This window comes from Rana temporaria, chromosome 1 (genome assembly GCF_905171775.1).
Source record: "Rana temporaria chromosome 1, aRanTem1.1, whole genome shotgun sequence".
Lineage (NCBI taxonomy): Eukaryota > Metazoa > Chordata > Amphibia > Anura > Ranidae > Rana > Rana temporaria.
Genome location: NC_053489.1, coordinates 337,246,224 through 337,265,077, shown reverse-complemented (window position 1 = coordinate 337,265,077; position 18,854 = coordinate 337,246,224). Strand labels below are relative to the sequence as shown.

Below are 18,854 nucleotides of genomic sequence, written 5' to 3'. Positions count from 1 at the left end.
GGCGACGTAACGACGGGAAAAAGTTTTGTGGATCGCCGTAACTGCTAATTTGCATACCCGACGCTGGTTTACGACGCGAACTCCCCCCAGCGGCGGCCGCGGTACTGCATCCTAAGATCCGACAGTGTAAAACTATTACACCTGTCGGATCTTATGGATATCTATGCGTAACTGATTCTATGAATCAGTCGCATAGATAGAAACAGGGATACGACGGCGTATCAGCAGATACGCCGTCGTATGCCTTTTGTGAATCTGGCCCAGAATTTCTGTGCATGTGTGTGTATGTATTATGTGAATACAAAATGTTCGCTCTGCTGTGGGTAAGCAGCAGAGCTACACTTTTTTTTGTTTTCAAATGTTAACCACGTCAATACTGGGCACTTTCACCCCCTTCCTACCCAGGCCAAGTTTTAGCTTTCAGCACTCTTGCACTTTGAATGACAATTGCACGGTCATGCAACATTATACTCCTATGACATTTTTAGGCCTTATGCACACTGGATGTTTTTAGAGCTGCTGTTTTTGGCTTATGGCATTTTTCTCTACAGCCAGTAAACTCCCTAGCATGTTATTGTATGTGCCCATGCACACACAGGCTGTTATCGTTGTTTTCAGGATGGAAAAAAAACCCCAGGGTTTTGAGAGGATTTTTTGAGCTGATAAACAATCCAACGCTGGTAAACGCAGTAAAATATGGCTAACCGGCATTTTTGATTCCATAGTTTTAGCAAAGAGGTATTTTTCTTGCTACAAACGCTAAAAAATGCTGATGCAAACAAGCAGAAAAAAGCAACAACGCTACTGGCGTTTTTATGAGCTCCAGTGTACATGAGGCCTTAATTTTTTTTTGGAGACAGAGCTTTCTTTTGGTATTTAATCACCATTGGGGCTTTTATTTGTTGCCAATTTGTTTTCAGAATTTGTTAGAAATTCTTGCAAATAAGTAGAATTTCTTCTTCACTGATGGGCATTGATGAGGCTGCACTGATGCGCACTGATTAGGAGTGTAAATGTGCCTATCAGAATTGGTGGTTACTGGTTCTCCTTTCCTCATACTGTGCGTGATGAAAGTACAGCCGATAACCAGCAAGTCTGTTTACAATGTGATCAGCTGTGATTAGACACAGCTGATCACATGGTAAACGGCTGCTGTGGTTGGCCCTTTATCTGATCTACGATCAGCTGTGTCTAAAGGATGCAGCCTCAGGGGCGGGGTTCTGGGAGGACATCAATAAACGCCTTACCAAAACTAGCCGACCGCGTATTCAGCAACCAGCAGCCCAGCACCCGGAACTGCATGTCCAGGGTGTCGGGCAATAGGAAATGTCCCACAGCTCCATGTAGTTCTTTGGATGAACCATACTCATGGTGGCCTTCAGACATCTAGTGAGGCACAGCTCATCTACTGGAGTAAGGCCATGGTGCGGTGCTCACTGGGAAAAAGCCCAGCCAAACTGCTTCCCTTGCAAAGGCTGTGTGGCGTGGAGTATGGACACAAAGTAAAAATTGCAGGATGTTTCCCTTGCAAAGTTTGCGTGGGAAGATGCATTGCCGCAAAGTGAAAAATTGTAGGAGCCTCCAAGTTTGTTAAGTCTGGTCGCTGGGTGTCCATTTCGGAATTGACTGACATGTCGGGTGACTATTGTCTTCCCTTCTGGAGGGCTGTCCAATTACACCATTTCTTGCACTCAAACCCGCATTCCTTTGCTCGCCTACAGACGACGTTTGAGGACTACTGCTCGGAGTCCGAGCCGTTGTCTCAGACGCTCTCTAAAATGTACTCACTTTTAAATTCACCTGCTGAACAACCCCATCTCCCATGTTTGAAATGGAAGCCGATCTCGGCTGTTCATTTTCAGAGTCGCAAAAACAACGGATTATCACCTTTGCCATCAAATCCTCCATGTGCACTAAAATCCAGGAAACAAATTTAAAAATTTTCACTAGATGGTATCTCACATCCACCAGACTGCACAGATGCTTCCCGACGGCGTCAGACCTAAGCTGGCGCTGTGGGGAAGACAAGGGATCCCTATTGCATATCTTTTGGTCCTGCCTAAGACTGCAGAACTTTTGGGATGACATACGCAATATAACGCAAAGGTTTACGGATTACAAGATCCCTGCAGATGCATCTTTCTTCCTACTGCACCTATCCAAGATCTCATCCAAGGCTTACAAAAAATCACTACTACGACACCTACTAAATGCCGCTAAGGCGTGCATACCTCTCTACTGGAAACAGCAGTGCCCACCGACCGTTGGGTGTTGGCTGAGGAAGGTGGAGGAAATAAAACAAATGGAAGACTTGATTTTTACGGCACAGCATAACCATGAGAGATATACAGAGATCTGGAGCATTTGGAACATCTTTATCTATTCCAACGAGGGGACGGCCTTTTTGGGGGACATAGTATTGTAGCGCTTCGACACAGCCCCATCCCTCTGAGCCCTCGCCCTGTCGCGGTCCTCCCCCCTTCTCTTGAACCTGCTTCCCCCCCCCTTACTTGGCGGTTCTACCCCTTACTTTTTCTAGTTCTCGCTACCCTAATTATAATTTTTATTTCTCATTTTAATAAATGTTGGTTGTTGTATAAAGAAAATGGAGAACGAGAAAGGGAGACCCTTCTCATATACGTACCGCAGCACTGTAATGTTATGACGTAAGCAGGAGTGGACCTCTAAGAGGATTGTGTATCTCAGGGTAGGAATACCTCACACAAGTATTAATGATTATCCTACTCCGCTCTAGCATTCACGGTATTGTGTAAGATGTGAGGCTGCGACCTCGTTGGTTTGACTGTTTATGTTGTAAATTTGGGGCCGGGCCCTTTCTTGAACTTTAATAAAAACTATATTTTAAAAAATGTAGGAGTAGAGATAAAAGGCAAGACTTTTACCAAGCGGACTGGATTGAAGGTATTTCCAAATAATGTTTTTTAGAAAATAACTCTGGTCTTCAACTTTAATTCCAAAGAACCCTAATGTTAGACTCTCCGTCATCGCTTTTCGGCTTAGATTGGATTCTACGAGCAATGCATTCAAGCAACTGGCTGTTCCTGCCCAAACTGGTAGTTTGAAAGAATTTTCCTCAGGCATATCAACATCACACACACAACAGTAAGAATGTCAGTTTTCAGGTTTGCTTATCCCACATGAAAAAATGGTATGTAGGTATAAATATAGAAACTGCAGTGACTCATTACAGAATTTGAAAATTAATCCACACACACACCGCCAGCCACATAACCCCCAAGTACGCCCAACTCCCCCTCCAAACATGACAGTAGTGCGGACTTGCAGATGTTGCAACATTTTCTGTTCCAACGCTAAAAACTAGAAGCTGAAGAGAAGAAAAAGTCACAATTTTGGCTTCCAATATTATCTGGCATAGAGATGTCCACACAACTACTGGAGATATGAGGGAGTGCACAAATGTTATATTTTCGTCTATGTTGTGTCTACGGAATTGAACTGCTAGGCACTGCAGTAAAGCTGGATGCATATGGAGCAAGAACTTAAAACCCAATTAGAGCTGGTTTATATTTCCTGGCCCTAAAGGGAAACAGTCTTGTGTCACCACCTCCTACCGCAATGACTGGCTACAGTAGCATAACTATTGCCAGATCAGCCAAGGCAGCTGCTATGAGGCATGGGGGATGGGAGGAGGGCACCACTAATGAGTTTATTGAGGCAACGTAAACATGAAAAAATCGGTGGGCAATAAAAGATAGCACAGATCCAGTACTGTATCATTAACCTTCATCCTGAGCTTTTAGTCTCATCTTTAAGTAAATTTATTGCCTTCCGAGCTTATGGTCATCCTGGCCATTAATCGAATATTAACAATGTATGCCAAACAGTCTAACTGAACAATTAATAAGACATTTAAAAATTGCAATAAATCATTAGGAGGAAAGTTATTTGACTTGTGGTGTTTACAAAAAAAAATCCTTAAACCAGTATTTAACCCAAAAACACAAACATTTATTGTATTGCAACTTACCAATTCTTAAATGTGATGGCTGCATTTTTTATTTTATTTTTTTGTCTCAATTAAGTCGGTTGTGCAACAGAACAAGCTCTCCTGCAGACACTCCAGTTACATGGGATTAGAAAAACCACGTACCACTGACAAGGGTGCTTAGAAAATGCAAAGAATAGCAAAGAACTAAACCAAAAGGTCATAAGGTTTTACCAGTGCTCTTGAGTCCACTGGGAAAATTATTTTTTCATTTGGACAAAATGTTCCGATAGATACAATGCCTTCTCTTCAAAATAAAATGATTCTAGTTTTCAATTCATTTTCAGCTTGATATAAAATAATGGATTACATACAACTTAATATAAAGACTTTCAATGGTTCAATAGCTTATGTGAAAAACAGAATTCTACATCTTTTTAATATTTGTTAAAGTGGAGCTACACTCTCTCAATGAACATTGACTGTTCTTAATCCTTATGCTTCTAGCATTAGATTATATTATACTGTATTTACATTTTTTAAATTTAATTTTTTCTAGAGTCTTTCATCTGGAAAAGGGCTTTCTCAGCTAAGCACACCCTCCTGCCTGAGCTAAGGGAAGATAGATTCCAGGAAGAAAATACTACATGCAGTGGCGTAGCTAGCACATCTGGCAACCGGGGCTGGTCATGTTTTTGCACCCCCAAGAAAAATGGTATGTGGCAATATATCAACGCCACACGAAAACTGTGGGTGTGGTCAGATTGCATCAACAGTGGGAGGAGCTTAAATGGCCACATGCTTTAATGACAAGCAAGCATATAACAGACATTAAAATGAGTGTACAGAGGTTTGTACTAAACTAAAACTGTTCTATTGCATATCCTTTACTACACACAGCTAATCTTAAAGTGATATTAAAGTTTTGTTTTTTGTTTTTAATAACAAACATGTTACACTTACCTGCTCTGTGTAATAGTTTTGCACAGAGCAGCCTGGACCCTCCTCCTCCTCCTCTTTTTGGGTTCTTCACCGGTGCTCCTGGCCCCTCCCTGTTTAAGGGTGCCCCTGCAGCAAGCAGCTTGCTATGGGGGCATCCAAGCAGGCGCACTCCCACCCACTCTGTCTCCTGATTGGCTCACTGATGGTGATTGACAGCAGCAGGAGCAAATGGCTCAAGATGCTGCCAAAAGCCAATTAAGAGTGCGAGTCCCAAGGCTCTCGTGGACATTGCTAGATCGAGAGGAGGGCTCAGGTAAGTATTAGATATTGGTCTACTTTAACAATGTGCTGTATTTAGAGTAAGAAATGTAAAAACACAGTGAGGGGAATTTATCAAAACTGGTGCAGTCAGAATCTGGAACAGTTGTACATGGCAACCAATCAGCTTCTATCTTCAGCTTTGAAAATGAAAGCTATGAGCCAATTGGTTGCTCCAGATTCTGTCTGCTCTAGTTGTGATAAATTCTCCTAAAGGCTCATTCAGACAGGTGCTGTATTCTGAGCCACTTTTTGCTGCATCTGTATCCACTAGAGAGCTTCACCTATTGAAGTGGGTGCACAGACCTGAATGAAGACATTGTGCGTTCAGATACATGCATCCCTTCCTGTCCGCATATCATATTTTGACGTTCGACTATGTCCATGCAACTCCAAATTGGACTTTGACTGGACTGCCTGCACAGAACACCAAGTATCTCCACGCGGTACATGGCCATCACATGTGCTCCATGTGACTAATTGTCATGTGGGCCAGATAACAGAAAAAAGGAAGTGTTGGGTATGGGAATTTTTTTTAAATCATACTCATGGAGGTGGGTGCTGCATCTGTCCCTCTGCTCTGCCCCCCCCCCCCCCAAACACACACTGAAACACTGGGCTATGGAGGGGGCGGGAGCGGCCGGCTCAGCCTGAGCTGGGTGCTGGTCCAGGCATGTGAGCGGATCCTGACCATATGGCTGCAATCTTTTCCCAACCTGGACCAGCACTGTGACATCAGCAGACAGCCCGCTGTCAGCTAAAAATGGTTTACAGGGGGGTCACAGGAGTGCAAAACAATCTGCACTGCTGTGATCCACAGAAGAAGTACAGCCAAACAAGCAATAAATCTATCACACGACCTGTCTCTCTGCTTCTGTTTGGCACCACTTGCGACAATTGATAAACGTTCCTATTTTTGTTGGGAACTCGCCAGGCTTTAGATCCAAGCTCTTTCTCCCCAAAGCTGGCAGGTCCTTCAGGCACCCTCTTTCCTAAGCCAGAGGACTTTCACTATCCCACTCCCATAGTCCAGGATCACCAGACACTCCCTGTCCTGGTTCAGGCCCTCCAGACATCGTTCTCCTAATCTGGGACCTCCAGGCATCCCCTCACCCATCTTCCTTGTACCCCCCCCCCCAACCAGAGGCCTTTGCCACACCACCTACCATTTCCTAGTCAAGGGCCTTTTCTGCACCTCCCTTCAAGTTCAAAGCCTCCTCTGTACTCCCCTCCTAGTCCAAGGCCTCCTCTACAGCCCCCCAAAGTTCAGAGTCTCCTCTGCACCCTGCCCTCTAAATCCAGGTCCTTTGCCGCACCAACACCACTTTTCAAGTTCAGTGCCTCCGATGTACTCCCCTACTAGTCCAGGGCCTCCTTTGCATCACCCAGTCCAGGGCCTTCACTGTACCCCCCCACTCCAGCGCCTCCGTTGCATCCCCCAGTCCAGGGCCTCCTTTGCACCACTCCCCAGCCCAGGGCCACGTCTGCACCCCCCCCCATCAGCCCAATGCCCACATTGCACGCCCCAGTCCAGGGCCTCCGCTGAGACCCCCCCCAGTCCAGGGCCTCCTTTCTGAAACCCCCCAGTCGAGGGCCTAATCCACCCCCCACTCAGCCCAGGGCCACTGCACCACCCAGCACAGGGCCTCCTGTGCACCCCCCTTTGTCCAGGGCCTCCCCTGCACCCCCCCGGGCCCCCCAAATCCTTTGCCATACCAACCCCAACTTCCTAGTTCAGGGCCTTCTGCATCTGTGCAGTCTCCCTCCTAATTTGGTTTTCCGATACTTGGCAAACTATGCAGCGGGCACTGCTTGTCCATTACACTTGATCGGGCGGCAGTGACACCCTTAGAGCAGCGCTTCCCATTGTGGGAGAGGGTGACGGAACCCCTGGCAATGCCCCCCCCCCAGATGCGTCAACTGGCACAGGTGCCCCCTCCCCTAGTTTTGGCCTTGACTACATGAAGCATCTGCCCTTACCCAAAATGGCTACAGCTGGAAATATTAGGGGGCTGTTTTTTTAAAGGGGACTTCCCAACAAAATAAATCATGGTGACATAAATGGAAGGCTGAGTTTGCTTTTAATACTACAAATGGTGGACATGTCCAATTATTACATCACTTTACTCAGCTATATTTTGACATATATTATCATATACTCAAATAGCTTGTTTGCCTCAAATAGCACTGTTGTCCATTTTTCCATATAAATTATGCTATAGAGGGTATTTTACTTTTTTTTTTTTTTTCTGATGGATGCTAGATTAATTATACCAAGTCTTCTCCACCAAACGGGTGAATAAAATGCAGTCTCTTCAAAGAATGGAAGAATAAGCTCCTTCTGTATGATAATTATGACCCTGAAGATATTTTTGTACAGCCTCTATATTTAGAAATCTGCTGTCAAATGGGGGTTCCTGGCATAAGATATAGCAGATTGAGAGATGATGTGGTGTAATAAGGAGGTACTCCCCTGAATTTGGAGTGGCTGTGGAGTTTACAATTGATATATGCTTTGTGATTTGTAACTTCAGACACCAGGTGATTAGTACCATGGAAAAATTGTTAAAAACTTAAGGAAAGTCAATTGACTTTTTTTTTTTGTAACTATGTAACTGAAAAAATGCAAGAGACACAAACCCATTTTGGTTAAACCAATTGCTTCCTGGTCTAGGACAAAGTTATGTCATACATCCGGGGAGTCTTTCTTGCATCTGGAGGAGGGGCTTTCTCAGCTAAGCACACCCTCCTGCATATCTAAACTACGGGCAGATGAATTCCAGGAAGTAAATTCTACATCATCTATAGATGCATTTAGCTAGATTCACATAGATGGCATTTAAGCTACGCCGCCGTAAGTTAGGCCCCTTTCAGACTGGGGCGGGAGCTGCGGTGGCGGTATAACGCCGCTAAAAATAGCGGTGCTATACCGCCGGAATTGCCGCGGGTATCAGCCGCTAGCGGTGCGGTATTAACCCCCGCTAGCGGCCGATAAAGAGTTAATACCGCCCACATGCGCATTGCGGGCGGTATTGCCGCGGTTTCCCATTGTTTTCAATGGGAAGGAGCGGTGAAGGAGCGGTATACATGCCGCTCCTCTCACCGCTCCAAAGATGCTGCTGACAGGAGATTTTTTTGTCTCCCGCCAGCGCATCGCCTCAGTGTGAAAGCCCTCGGGCTTTTACATTGAGTCTGCAGTGAAGGAGTTTTTCAGGCGCGATAGCAGCGCTATTTTTAGCGCTGTACCGCCTGAAAAACTCCTCAATGTGAAAGGGGCCTTAGCGAGGCAAGTACATGATTCACAGTGTACTTGCCTGCTAAGTTACGGCGGCGTAGCCTAAAGCGGGCGGGCGTAAGGGCGCCTAATTCAAATTTGTCTAAGGGGGCGTATTTTATGATAATGAGGCTTGACCCGACGTGATTGACGTTTTTTTTCAACTGCGCATGCGCCTACATTTCCCAGTGTGCATTACGTCCGCCGCACGGGCCTATTGATTTCGACGTGGACGTAAACGACGTAAATCCCTACTCACGGACGACTTACACAAACAACGTAAAAATTTCGAATTTCGACGCGGGAACGGCGGCCATACTTAACATTACTATTCCATCTATTTGATGGAATAACTTTAGGCCTGTAATGCGTTACGTAAACGGCGTAAAAGTACTGCGGCAGCCGGGCGTACGTTCGTGAATAGGTGTATCTACTGATTTACATATTCTACGCCGACCGCAATGGAAGCGCCACCTAGCGGCCATCCAAAATATTGCAACCTAAGATAGGACGGCGCAAGCCGTCGTATCTTAGATATGTTTAAGTGTATCTCTGTTTGAGAATACACTTAAACATAGGTCGGCGCAGATTCAGAGTTAGGTCGGCGTATCTACTGATACGCCGACCTGAATCTAGCTAATTGTTTTTAAACTACTTTGTTAAATAAATATACCTTTTTATACTTGTATATACTGATTTTTATATGTCTCAATATACAAGTGCCTAAAATGTCCATTTAGGGGTATGCCTTTACTTAAAAAAACAAAAAAACAAACACACACACACGACACGGATAGGTGCGTTTGCCTTCAAATAATAAAAATGCATCAAATAGCGTTTTCAGTTTCTGGTGCTCAGATACAGTTAAAGTGGCTGTAAAGCATTCCTTGCATTAAGGTAAAAAAAATTTAGGGGTCAGAACCCCCCCCCCCCCCCCCCCCTCTTTGTACTTTCCTAACCCCTAATGCGATCCAGTGCTGTGCACATCTGCAGTTCTTCTCTCCCCTCACTTCAGGGTCTTGCTGGCTTTGTTGGGGCTCCCGGTGCGGGGGGGTGGGGGCAGGGCCAATTCCTGCTGTCTGTGTCAATGGACGCAGCACCAGGGCTCCAGAGGCAGCTTTCTTTGGGGGCACTGGACAGAGAGAAGGGGGTCAGGAGCACTGTGGGGGACCCAAGAAGAGGAGGTTCGCGGCCGCTCTGTCCAATTCCATTACACAGAGCAGGTAAGCATAGACATATTTGTTATTAAAAAATAAAATAAAATAAAAAAATACCTTTACAGTCCCTTTAACTTCCGCTTTAAGTGAACATTTTGATAAGACCTCGTGCAGCTTTGTAAATTTTCCCTTTAGATATTTGTGTCCTACAACAGTCTGGATTTAGTTTTTAGTAACAAAAAATAGTTTGGTCGTTGTTGTTTTGATGGGGTCTTCTGTTTTATTGGTCAAACAGTGACCTAATGCACACAATGTTAGCGTTTATGAGTACAAGGATAAAATTATAAAGAGTTCAAGTTAATTGGCGTTTTATGTTGTGATGTTGCTGTAACTTAATGGTTTGCTTGCAAAGAAACTTCCTTTAACTAATTTTTCCCATAATGAACATTTAAATCATCTTCATCAATCGTGCATTTGACAGAAGAAAAAAAAACACATTGTAGACTGGAAAGATCATTGCAATCCTTTTTTTTATTTTTCAATCTAATTGCCCTCTCCCTGATCTTTAATTGGTAAACTCTTGACCTGAAGATCTTAAAAGCAGGTCGTTACATTCAGGCGCTTGTCTGAAACCAATGCTACACGATAATGCAATTGTTTTTTTTTTGAAAACCAGAGAAGATGGAAAATTTATTGTATAAACAATTAACCACAGCAAATAATAGAATACTCCTATGTGTATAGTTCTTTGTATATCTAAGAACATTTTGTTTAACCATGATGAATAGAATAATATGGCAGGTGCTTCAAATGCAATACACATATACATACACACACACACACACACACACACACACACACAGTGGAACCTCGGATTGCGAGTAACGCGGTTAACGAGCGTTTCGCAATACGAGCACTGTATTTCCTTAAATCCTAACTCCGTTTGCGAGTGTTGTTTTGCAAAACGGGCAGGATTAAGGCCAAAAGTGGTGTGCAGTACCTCGTTTGGCCTGAGGTGGGGGGGCGCCGGAGCTGATTAGCGCCGTTCGGAAATGCACAGAAAGGCCCAAAGACAGTTCGGCTGACCTTGGCAAACCTTTGGAAAGGCTTGGGAACGGAGTCTTTCTGAGGTCAGCCGAACTGTCCTTGGGCCTTTCCGGCCCTTTTCAAGGCTCTCTGGTGCCCCCCTCCTCTGGCCGCATGCGGTATTACATGCCATTGAAGTCAATGTGCAACAAATTATTTTGGTTTCCATTCACTTCAATGGGGAAACGCAATTTGAAATGTGAGTACTTTGGATGATTACGAGCATTCTCCTGGAACGGTTTATGCTCGTAATCCGAGGTTCCACTGAATATATATATATATATATATATATATATATATATATATATATATATATATATATATATATATATATATATATATATATATATATATATATATATATATATATATATATATATATATACACATACATACATACATACATACATACATACATACATACATACACACACACACACATATACATATATACACACATACATACACACATACATACACACACACACACACACACTCCCAGTGGGTTGCACAGCGAAAATCTATGCGAAATTGGGATAGGCAATTGTAGATTTTGGGGATGTAGCAGTCGGGCAGCTTTTCCTTCCTATCTTTTTAGACAGAAGTCCATTAGGGCAAAGTAACATGTTCTCTTGTAAGAACAACCCTCCATCTGCAACTTCTGAGCTCTCCCCCACCACCTAGTTCCTCTGAGTGCCAGGAATCCAACACTGTGTAAGCTCTGTGTTGGAAGGAGTCAGAGTTTACAGCTTTACATTTTTTTCTCTTTCTCCCTATGTGACCATAGGTCCTATACCCAGAAGGACTAGGTATTTGGAGAGCTCCAAACTGAGTAGAAATAAAAGCGATTGAGGGGTTGTTTTTTTATAACCTGCCACTTTGCCCTGAATTGACAAGCAATTTTATAATAAGACATTGGGGTTGAGTTACTAAATCTAGGGCAGTTCTGCATTCTAACTGTAGGGGGGGTGGTCTCACTAGGGGAAATGACTGATCGCTGTTCATACATTGTATGAACAGACGGTCAGGCATTTCACCCCTGACAGGACCAGGAGCTGTGTGTTTACACACACAGCTCCCGGTCCTCGCTCTGTAACGAGCAATCGCGGGTGCCCGGCGGCGATCGCGCCCGCCGGGCACACGCCCCTAGTGGCCTCTTAGAGAGCCGACGTATAGCTACGGGCTCTCGTGCAGGGGAGCCGACCTGCCGCCGTATAACTGCGGTGGCTGGTCGGCAAGTAGTTAATGTAATATTGAACTTTTTTTTTACTCACTTTTAGCAGCTGATTAAAACACCATGCATGTATTGAGCTCATTTAGCTTTTAATCCTTGCCTATGTTTTAGTTTAAGCTGGTGCCATGACCACTGCCCTAGGTTTCCTGTTTCAGGGTGATTCTTTTCTCACAGTACAGCTCCCTACACTGTGTGCATCAGTAGAAACACACAGCACCATAGCTTAAAATAGCAAGGCACTCCTCCTTTTATCTTCAAGCTAACAGACTGACTCAGACTGCACTGTCCACTGGTAACACTTTCCTGTGAAGAACCTAAGTTCAGGGAAGCAGTAAGAATTTTACCAAATTGTTATTGGGGAACCTTTATTTCATTGTGCTCAATGCGTTATCCTAAAAAAAAATTAAGGGTTTTATACTACTTTAATGCCTTTGTAAGTGGTACTTAGAGGCTTGTCCAGTCAGGTTGACCATCAATCCCTGATATAATTTTTACTTGTCATAATAATTATTAAAAAATGCTTAAAAACGCAGTCTTACCCATGGGCCTCGATGCGTATGACTATAATGAGCAGGGAGATTCTGATCTTTTTAATTTAGCTCCCTTACTGGCCAGAATGCAGTGACCTATAAGCCCCCATAACACTTCTGGAAGAGCAAGGTCTTCAAACCCTTCCTGAAGCTTAGCAAATTGGTGGTGTTTTTTTAGGACCAACGGTAAATCATTCCATACCTTACCCCACCCCCCCCCCCCTGCACCGAGAAAGTACGTCCTTTCTCGTCGGTTTCCTTACCCTAGGGACAACGACATTTGTTTGTCCCGCTGAACGTAGTGCTCTACTAGGAGCATATCGTGTGAATTTTTTCCCAGAGGTACTCTGGTCCACCTCCATGGACTATCCTATGCATAAAACAGCCAATCTTAAACAGAACCCGCTCACGGACGGGCAACCAATGCAAGGTATTCAAAATTGGGGTGATATGTTCTCTCCTACCAGCACCCGTAAGTAACCTTGCTGCGGCGTTCTGAATTAGTTGTAGTCTGTAATGAAATAGAATAGTCTATCTTGACCTATCACTACAATTTCGTTCTCTCTCAGATGTTTACTCCACATAAACTAGGTGTACATTGCTGTTTATCTGCTTCAAAGATGCCCTCACACTTCGTGTCTGGTCACAGAAACAGTACGTGAACAAGTAATTAATGTCTCCAAGGAAAAAAACACAAAAAAAAAACTAGAAAAGCCCTTTCTCCATGAGCTGAGGAAGATGATTTTGGGGGAACAGAGACGGCATAAAAAATAAATAGTTAAACAGAAGTTCTAAACATTTTTCATTCTATCCAAAATTAAAAATTAAACCATTTGGTGGATGACCCACTATAATCAGCTCAGCAGTCGGAATAGTCCTTACATCTTGTTTTTTGTAAAGTGCAATGTCATTTTATTGCATTGCGACTTGGGTCACTGCTAGAAACAGGAAACTCTTTGAGTTGTTTGCAAGGAGTCGTAGCAAGATGCAGTGCTTACTACTGTGTTTTTAATAGGAAAGTGTGGGAGAATCAGCGGGAGAATCAGCAAAAAAAAAAATAATAATAATAAAAAAAAAAAAGCACTGCATCATTAATTTCCCAGTGAGAACATTTTAATATTTCTGCTCCTTTGCGTGATAAACATTAAGAGCCTTGGCATAAAGAAAACATTGAAACAATAATGTGTCAATGTATCTTTTAGTAGGTTAGTGACTTTTCTGGTTATAAAAAAATTAAAATACAACATTTAATGAAGGCCATGGGAATCCAATGAATATCAGCTGCTATCTTGAATTATTATTGGCTTTCAACCTGATGTATTCTAGTTAAAATGATCTTTGCCTTTGTTCATGCTATAGTCTAGAAAGATAAGGCTCAGTTATAAAACACACACACACACCCCCCCAGGAATGCATTGTGCATTGGGCAACACATTAAGTTCAGTTCCATACAGAGGAATGCCAATAACCAACTGATAGGATTAATCTGAAATACTTGACTTTATTATTATCATAATTCTATTAGTCTACTATAGGCCCCATGCACACTGGGCATTAAGCCCCAGTGCAGGAGACTCCAGGAGTTTAGTTGCTGGCAGAAGACATGGGCGCGCTGCCAGCAGCCTGTAAAAATCTACAAGTAGCTGAAGGCTGCTGCAGCTGGACAAGGCTAGGTGGTGTGCCTAGCAGAACTTACATTTAGGACAGAATGCACCCAGGGATGAATGCAGAGAACACAAGAAATCTGCATTCCAGGCATTCGTCCCTGGGCACATACTGCCCTAAATGTAAATACCATTAAGTACATTATCAGTGTGAAAGCAGCCTTGGGGTAGATTAGATGTGCGTCGAAATTTCCCTTGCCTCTAAAGCCCGATCTGCTTCCAGATTGTGATTCAGAGGAACCCCATTTTTGACAATCACACCGCAATCGCATGCATTGCTCGTGGTTGCGGGGCAATTTGCATGTGTAACGTTTGGTGGGCTTGCCGATCGCTACATAGCTAAGTAGGGGGGGGGGGTGGTTAGCAGGTGGCAAAAACGTGGCTCAAAAGCTCATTTTTGCCTCACCCCAAATGATAGTCTCATTGAGGCCTTAGTGTGATACCAAGGGTATCAAGTCAACTGTGGTAAGGAGTGGCACAGGATTGTCAGTCTATAATAGGATAAATATGGATCTGGCAGGCCTAGGAGTTAATTGGGTTCTGCTGCATGTGCTGACAAAGAACATGCAAAGGGGGGCAGAGTGTGCAGGATGATGACTTATTAGTGTTTTGCAGCTTCTTTGTCCAGTCAACAGGCTGGGGGTGAGAAAGTAACACCAATGGATTTTTAAACTGTATGAATAAAACAAGTCAGCGGACAGAATTATATATACTTTAATAGATATGACAGCACATACCGCATATGTTTGATTATTTGAACTGTGTATTTATCGGGCACAAGTTCAAGCTTTTTAGCTCATGCAAGCGAGATTTTCCATTGAATTCAATTGAGCTTACACAGAAGGTTGCCGTGGAACATTACAGAGGGATAAATTATGGTTTGCAAGAATATAACTGTAGATATTGAATATAATAGGCTAGCTCAACCTTTCTCACACAGTGTTCCTCCAGAGTTTAGTGGGAGTCCCTTGAGCTGTGGCACATTGGTATCCCAATAATCATCCAATACCAAGTGGCAATTTACACTGACCACCAAAGTGGCTACTTCTACATGGACCACTAGTGCTAGGCACACCACAAGTTTCACCATTTTGCTTCTGTTCCTTTATTTATTTTCCAAATTATTACTGAAAATACATTTGTCATATACAGTAGGTGGATATTAAAAAAAAAAAAAAATGATCTTCTTAGGAGCGTCAAATACCCAAGGTATGTGACTTTTTCTATTTGATTTCTTTTCTTTCAACCTACTTATCATGCTAAATGCACCATGAGCGCTAAGTATTATAATTTTTAGCAGGGGTTCCCGAGACATGAAAGTTAATTCAAGAGTTCCTCCAAGGTTAAAACGCTGAGTACGGCTAACATATTCTAAAGTGGAAGCATCCTGCCTGAAACAGAGCAGAAAGATCAGACGCATCCACTTAAAACACAGATGCGGAGAGATACCATACGCATAAAGAATATGTTGGTTTAATCTAGCTGTAGCATTTTGTGAACATCAGCTTTGCTCCTGGGCCTCATAACAGAATTTTGATCTCTGTGACAATATTTATGGCACTTTGTTGCGTCATTATCAAAGTTGGCAATCTAAAAAATTTTTTTTACCAATACCAACTGTCGATATGGTAAGATGCATGCACGGATATACAATTAAAGGGTAAGGTAAAAAAAAAAGAAGAATTCAATAGGAGGGCTTTTTATTGCAGAAGAGACATGCAAAGTTTTTTTGTGCTTTTTTGCATTTTGCAGATTTGCACTACAGAACGTGTTCCATAGGAAACCATGTTAAATGGGCTGCAGTGCAAATCTGCATAATGCAAAAAGCATTAACAATGTATAGGTGTGAATCAAGCCTTAGTGTGGCCATTTTTTTTAATAGAAAAGCAGAGGGACTGTCAGGAACACTAGGGTTTTCTCACAAAGGAAGCAATTTAAAGAACAGGATACTTTTTCATACAAGTACATGGTACAGCAGGCACATATCCCAAATATGAAATGCTGGGGTAACAAACAATTTAAGACCAGCATGAAGAAACATATGAACATGTCCAGAACAGATAAAAATAATCTGCTAATGATTCAGAGCATCCACAGCTTGCCACACTGGGAAGCAGGCCCGTGGAATGTAGTTTCACTGGAGTGTAATGTAACTGCTGAATACATTTAAATTTGTTGTCTGTGGTTCCTCATTACATCCTTGAACTACATCAGTCCAAATCATCTCAGGAGGTCTCAACTTCGAGATAAGAAAATATATCCATTTATGCCCTGTACACACAATCAGTTCGTCTGATGAAAACAAACTGATGGATTTTTTCGTCGGATATGCGATGAAGCTGACTTTCATCAGTCTTGCCTACACACCATCAGTCAAAAATCTGTTTGTGTCAGAACGCGGTGACGTAAAACACTGCGACATGCTGAGAAAAATGAAGTTCAATACTTCCGAACATGCGTCGACTTGATTCTGACCATTCATGGATTTTTTGACCGATGGAGTTTCCCACAGACGATCGTTTTTTTAACCATACGAAAATTTTAAAACAGGTTCTATTTTTTTTCACCGATGGGGCAAAAAAACTGATGGGGCCCACACACGATCGGTTCGTCCGATGAAAATGGTCCATCGGTCCGTTTTCATCAGACGAAACGAACGTGTGTACAGGGCATAACAGCGAGCTGCCTCGAAAGGTCTAGAGCCATTAGACTATAGGCTTTGTTTGTGAAAGGTCTCTCCACACATAAAATATTCTAGCTTAAAGTTAAACAAATGCATAGCGAGGGTATCAAATTGAGCTGAAATCACATGGCGCAAGGATAGCTAAAGAAACGTTTGCTAGTAATGTGGAAGGTAGATTTGAATGCATAATAAAAAAAAAAAAGATAGAAAGGAAAAAAGATAGTAAGAAAAGTACAGTCTGGAGGGAAAAAAAAAAGTTTTGTAAGGTCTTGTATTTTTTTTTTTTTTGTAATATGTTAAATATGTACAATATATCTTACAAATAAACATTTAGGCTCCTTTCAAACATGCTGTGGCCGCAGCTCACAGCATGGGGTCAGGAGCGTCCCAGTTCACCGATTCAGGTGCGAATCAGGTCCGGATTTTCACCCGGAGTTCAGACCTGAATCGGAACCAGAAGACAAACAGGACCCTTTCCAAATGCGGACTGCGGCCACCCCAGAGCAGTGTGAACTGACTCCATTGAGAGACAGTTACAGTCTCCTGTCATGCGACTTGAATGCGGGGCAAACCTGCATCCAATTTACATATTTGTGAACCCAGCCTGATTGTATGATGCAACCATGACATTAAATTCACCAATGAAAAAAAAAAAAAAGCAGAAGCGGTTTACTTTTAGACTGTCTGCCATTGAAACTCTATACACCCCCTTTCTGAACAAGTATAACGGTTTTGGGAAAAAAATGTGGATGTTAACTGGCTTTTTTTTATATCTTTCACATAAGCGTTTAAAGAGGGATACAACACTATATTCAAAGAGAACGTGAGTTTATTAAGAAGTGAAAAAAATAAAATGCAGAAACTGTTCACTTTCAGGCTGTCCCTTATTAAATTCAGAGCACAGCGATAGGGTATTCTGATAGCCAACCCCCAAACAAGGTATGCCTACTGACCTCATGCTCCATCCACACTGCAGAGTAAGGTCCAGTGTTGTATGATATTGGAAATTACCCAGGTGGATGAGGTCACTGACTCCCCATCTCTACAAGTGACAGTATTCAGTCTTGGCAAATTATTAAAAGTGAAGTACACCTTTAGGAACATGTTACACCCATATTTAGGGTGTATCATTCCCTTTGTAAATTGCCTCCCTCCGTCAGAGTGTCCCTCTCTGTGACAGCGGGTGGAGGATCTTCTACACGCAACCACTGCCACTTTTTGAAAACAGAGCGGCAGTGCGAGGTTCTGCCTACACAGCGGCGTCATTCACCAACAGAGACAAGTAAATAAAATAAAAAAAACATGTACAGCTTTCCAGCACGGCAGACGTACTTAAAGTTTGAATGAGCTGTGAGCGCGCTGCTCAGTATGCTCATATAATTCAATATAATTCAATCATCCTTCCTCTAGCTTTGTAACATATGGTGACATGGGCTGTGCAGGAGCCTGGCATTGCACCCACAATGTAATAGGGGGAAGTCGTTTTTATGGGTGAACCACCGCTTTAAGTCCCGTACACACGGCCGGGTTTCCCATCTGGAAAACTGCAGGGAGAGCTTTTGGCCGGGAATCCCGTCCGTGTGTATGCTTCCTCTCAGTTTTCCTAACAGGAAAACTGCCGGGAATCCCGGCAGGAAAATAGAGAACCTGCTTTCTATTTTCCTGCCGGTTTTAAACCCGGCAGTTTTCCTATGGGGAAACACTTCAAGGGAGTATACACACGGCCGGGATTCCCGGCCAATGTTCTCCCCGCTGTTTTCCCGGCGGGAAACCCGGCCATGTGTACATGGAGAAACTTACCGAGCAGGTTCTCAGGTTTCCCGTCGGTTTTCTCGGCTGACTTTTTACCACTTTTTGGAACCCTCCCCCCTCCAGTGTCACATTCAGCTCCTTTCAGCGGAGAGGGGGGGGTGCAGATACCTGTATAATACAGGTATTTGCACCCACTTCCGGGGAGAGACTCCCAGTGGGGGGACCACTGGGAACATGCTACGCTACT

The 18,854-nt window shown here is 43.3% G+C and overlaps 1 protein-coding gene across 2 annotated transcripts in view; it reads right to left on the bottom strand.

Moving 5' to 3' along the window:
* PTBP3 (polypyrimidine tract binding protein 3) overlaps positions 1-18,854 on the bottom strand; it is a 188,373-nt gene that overhangs the window by 145,268 nt on the left and 24,251 nt on the right. The gene's annotated exons all lie outside the window — the stretch shown is intronic.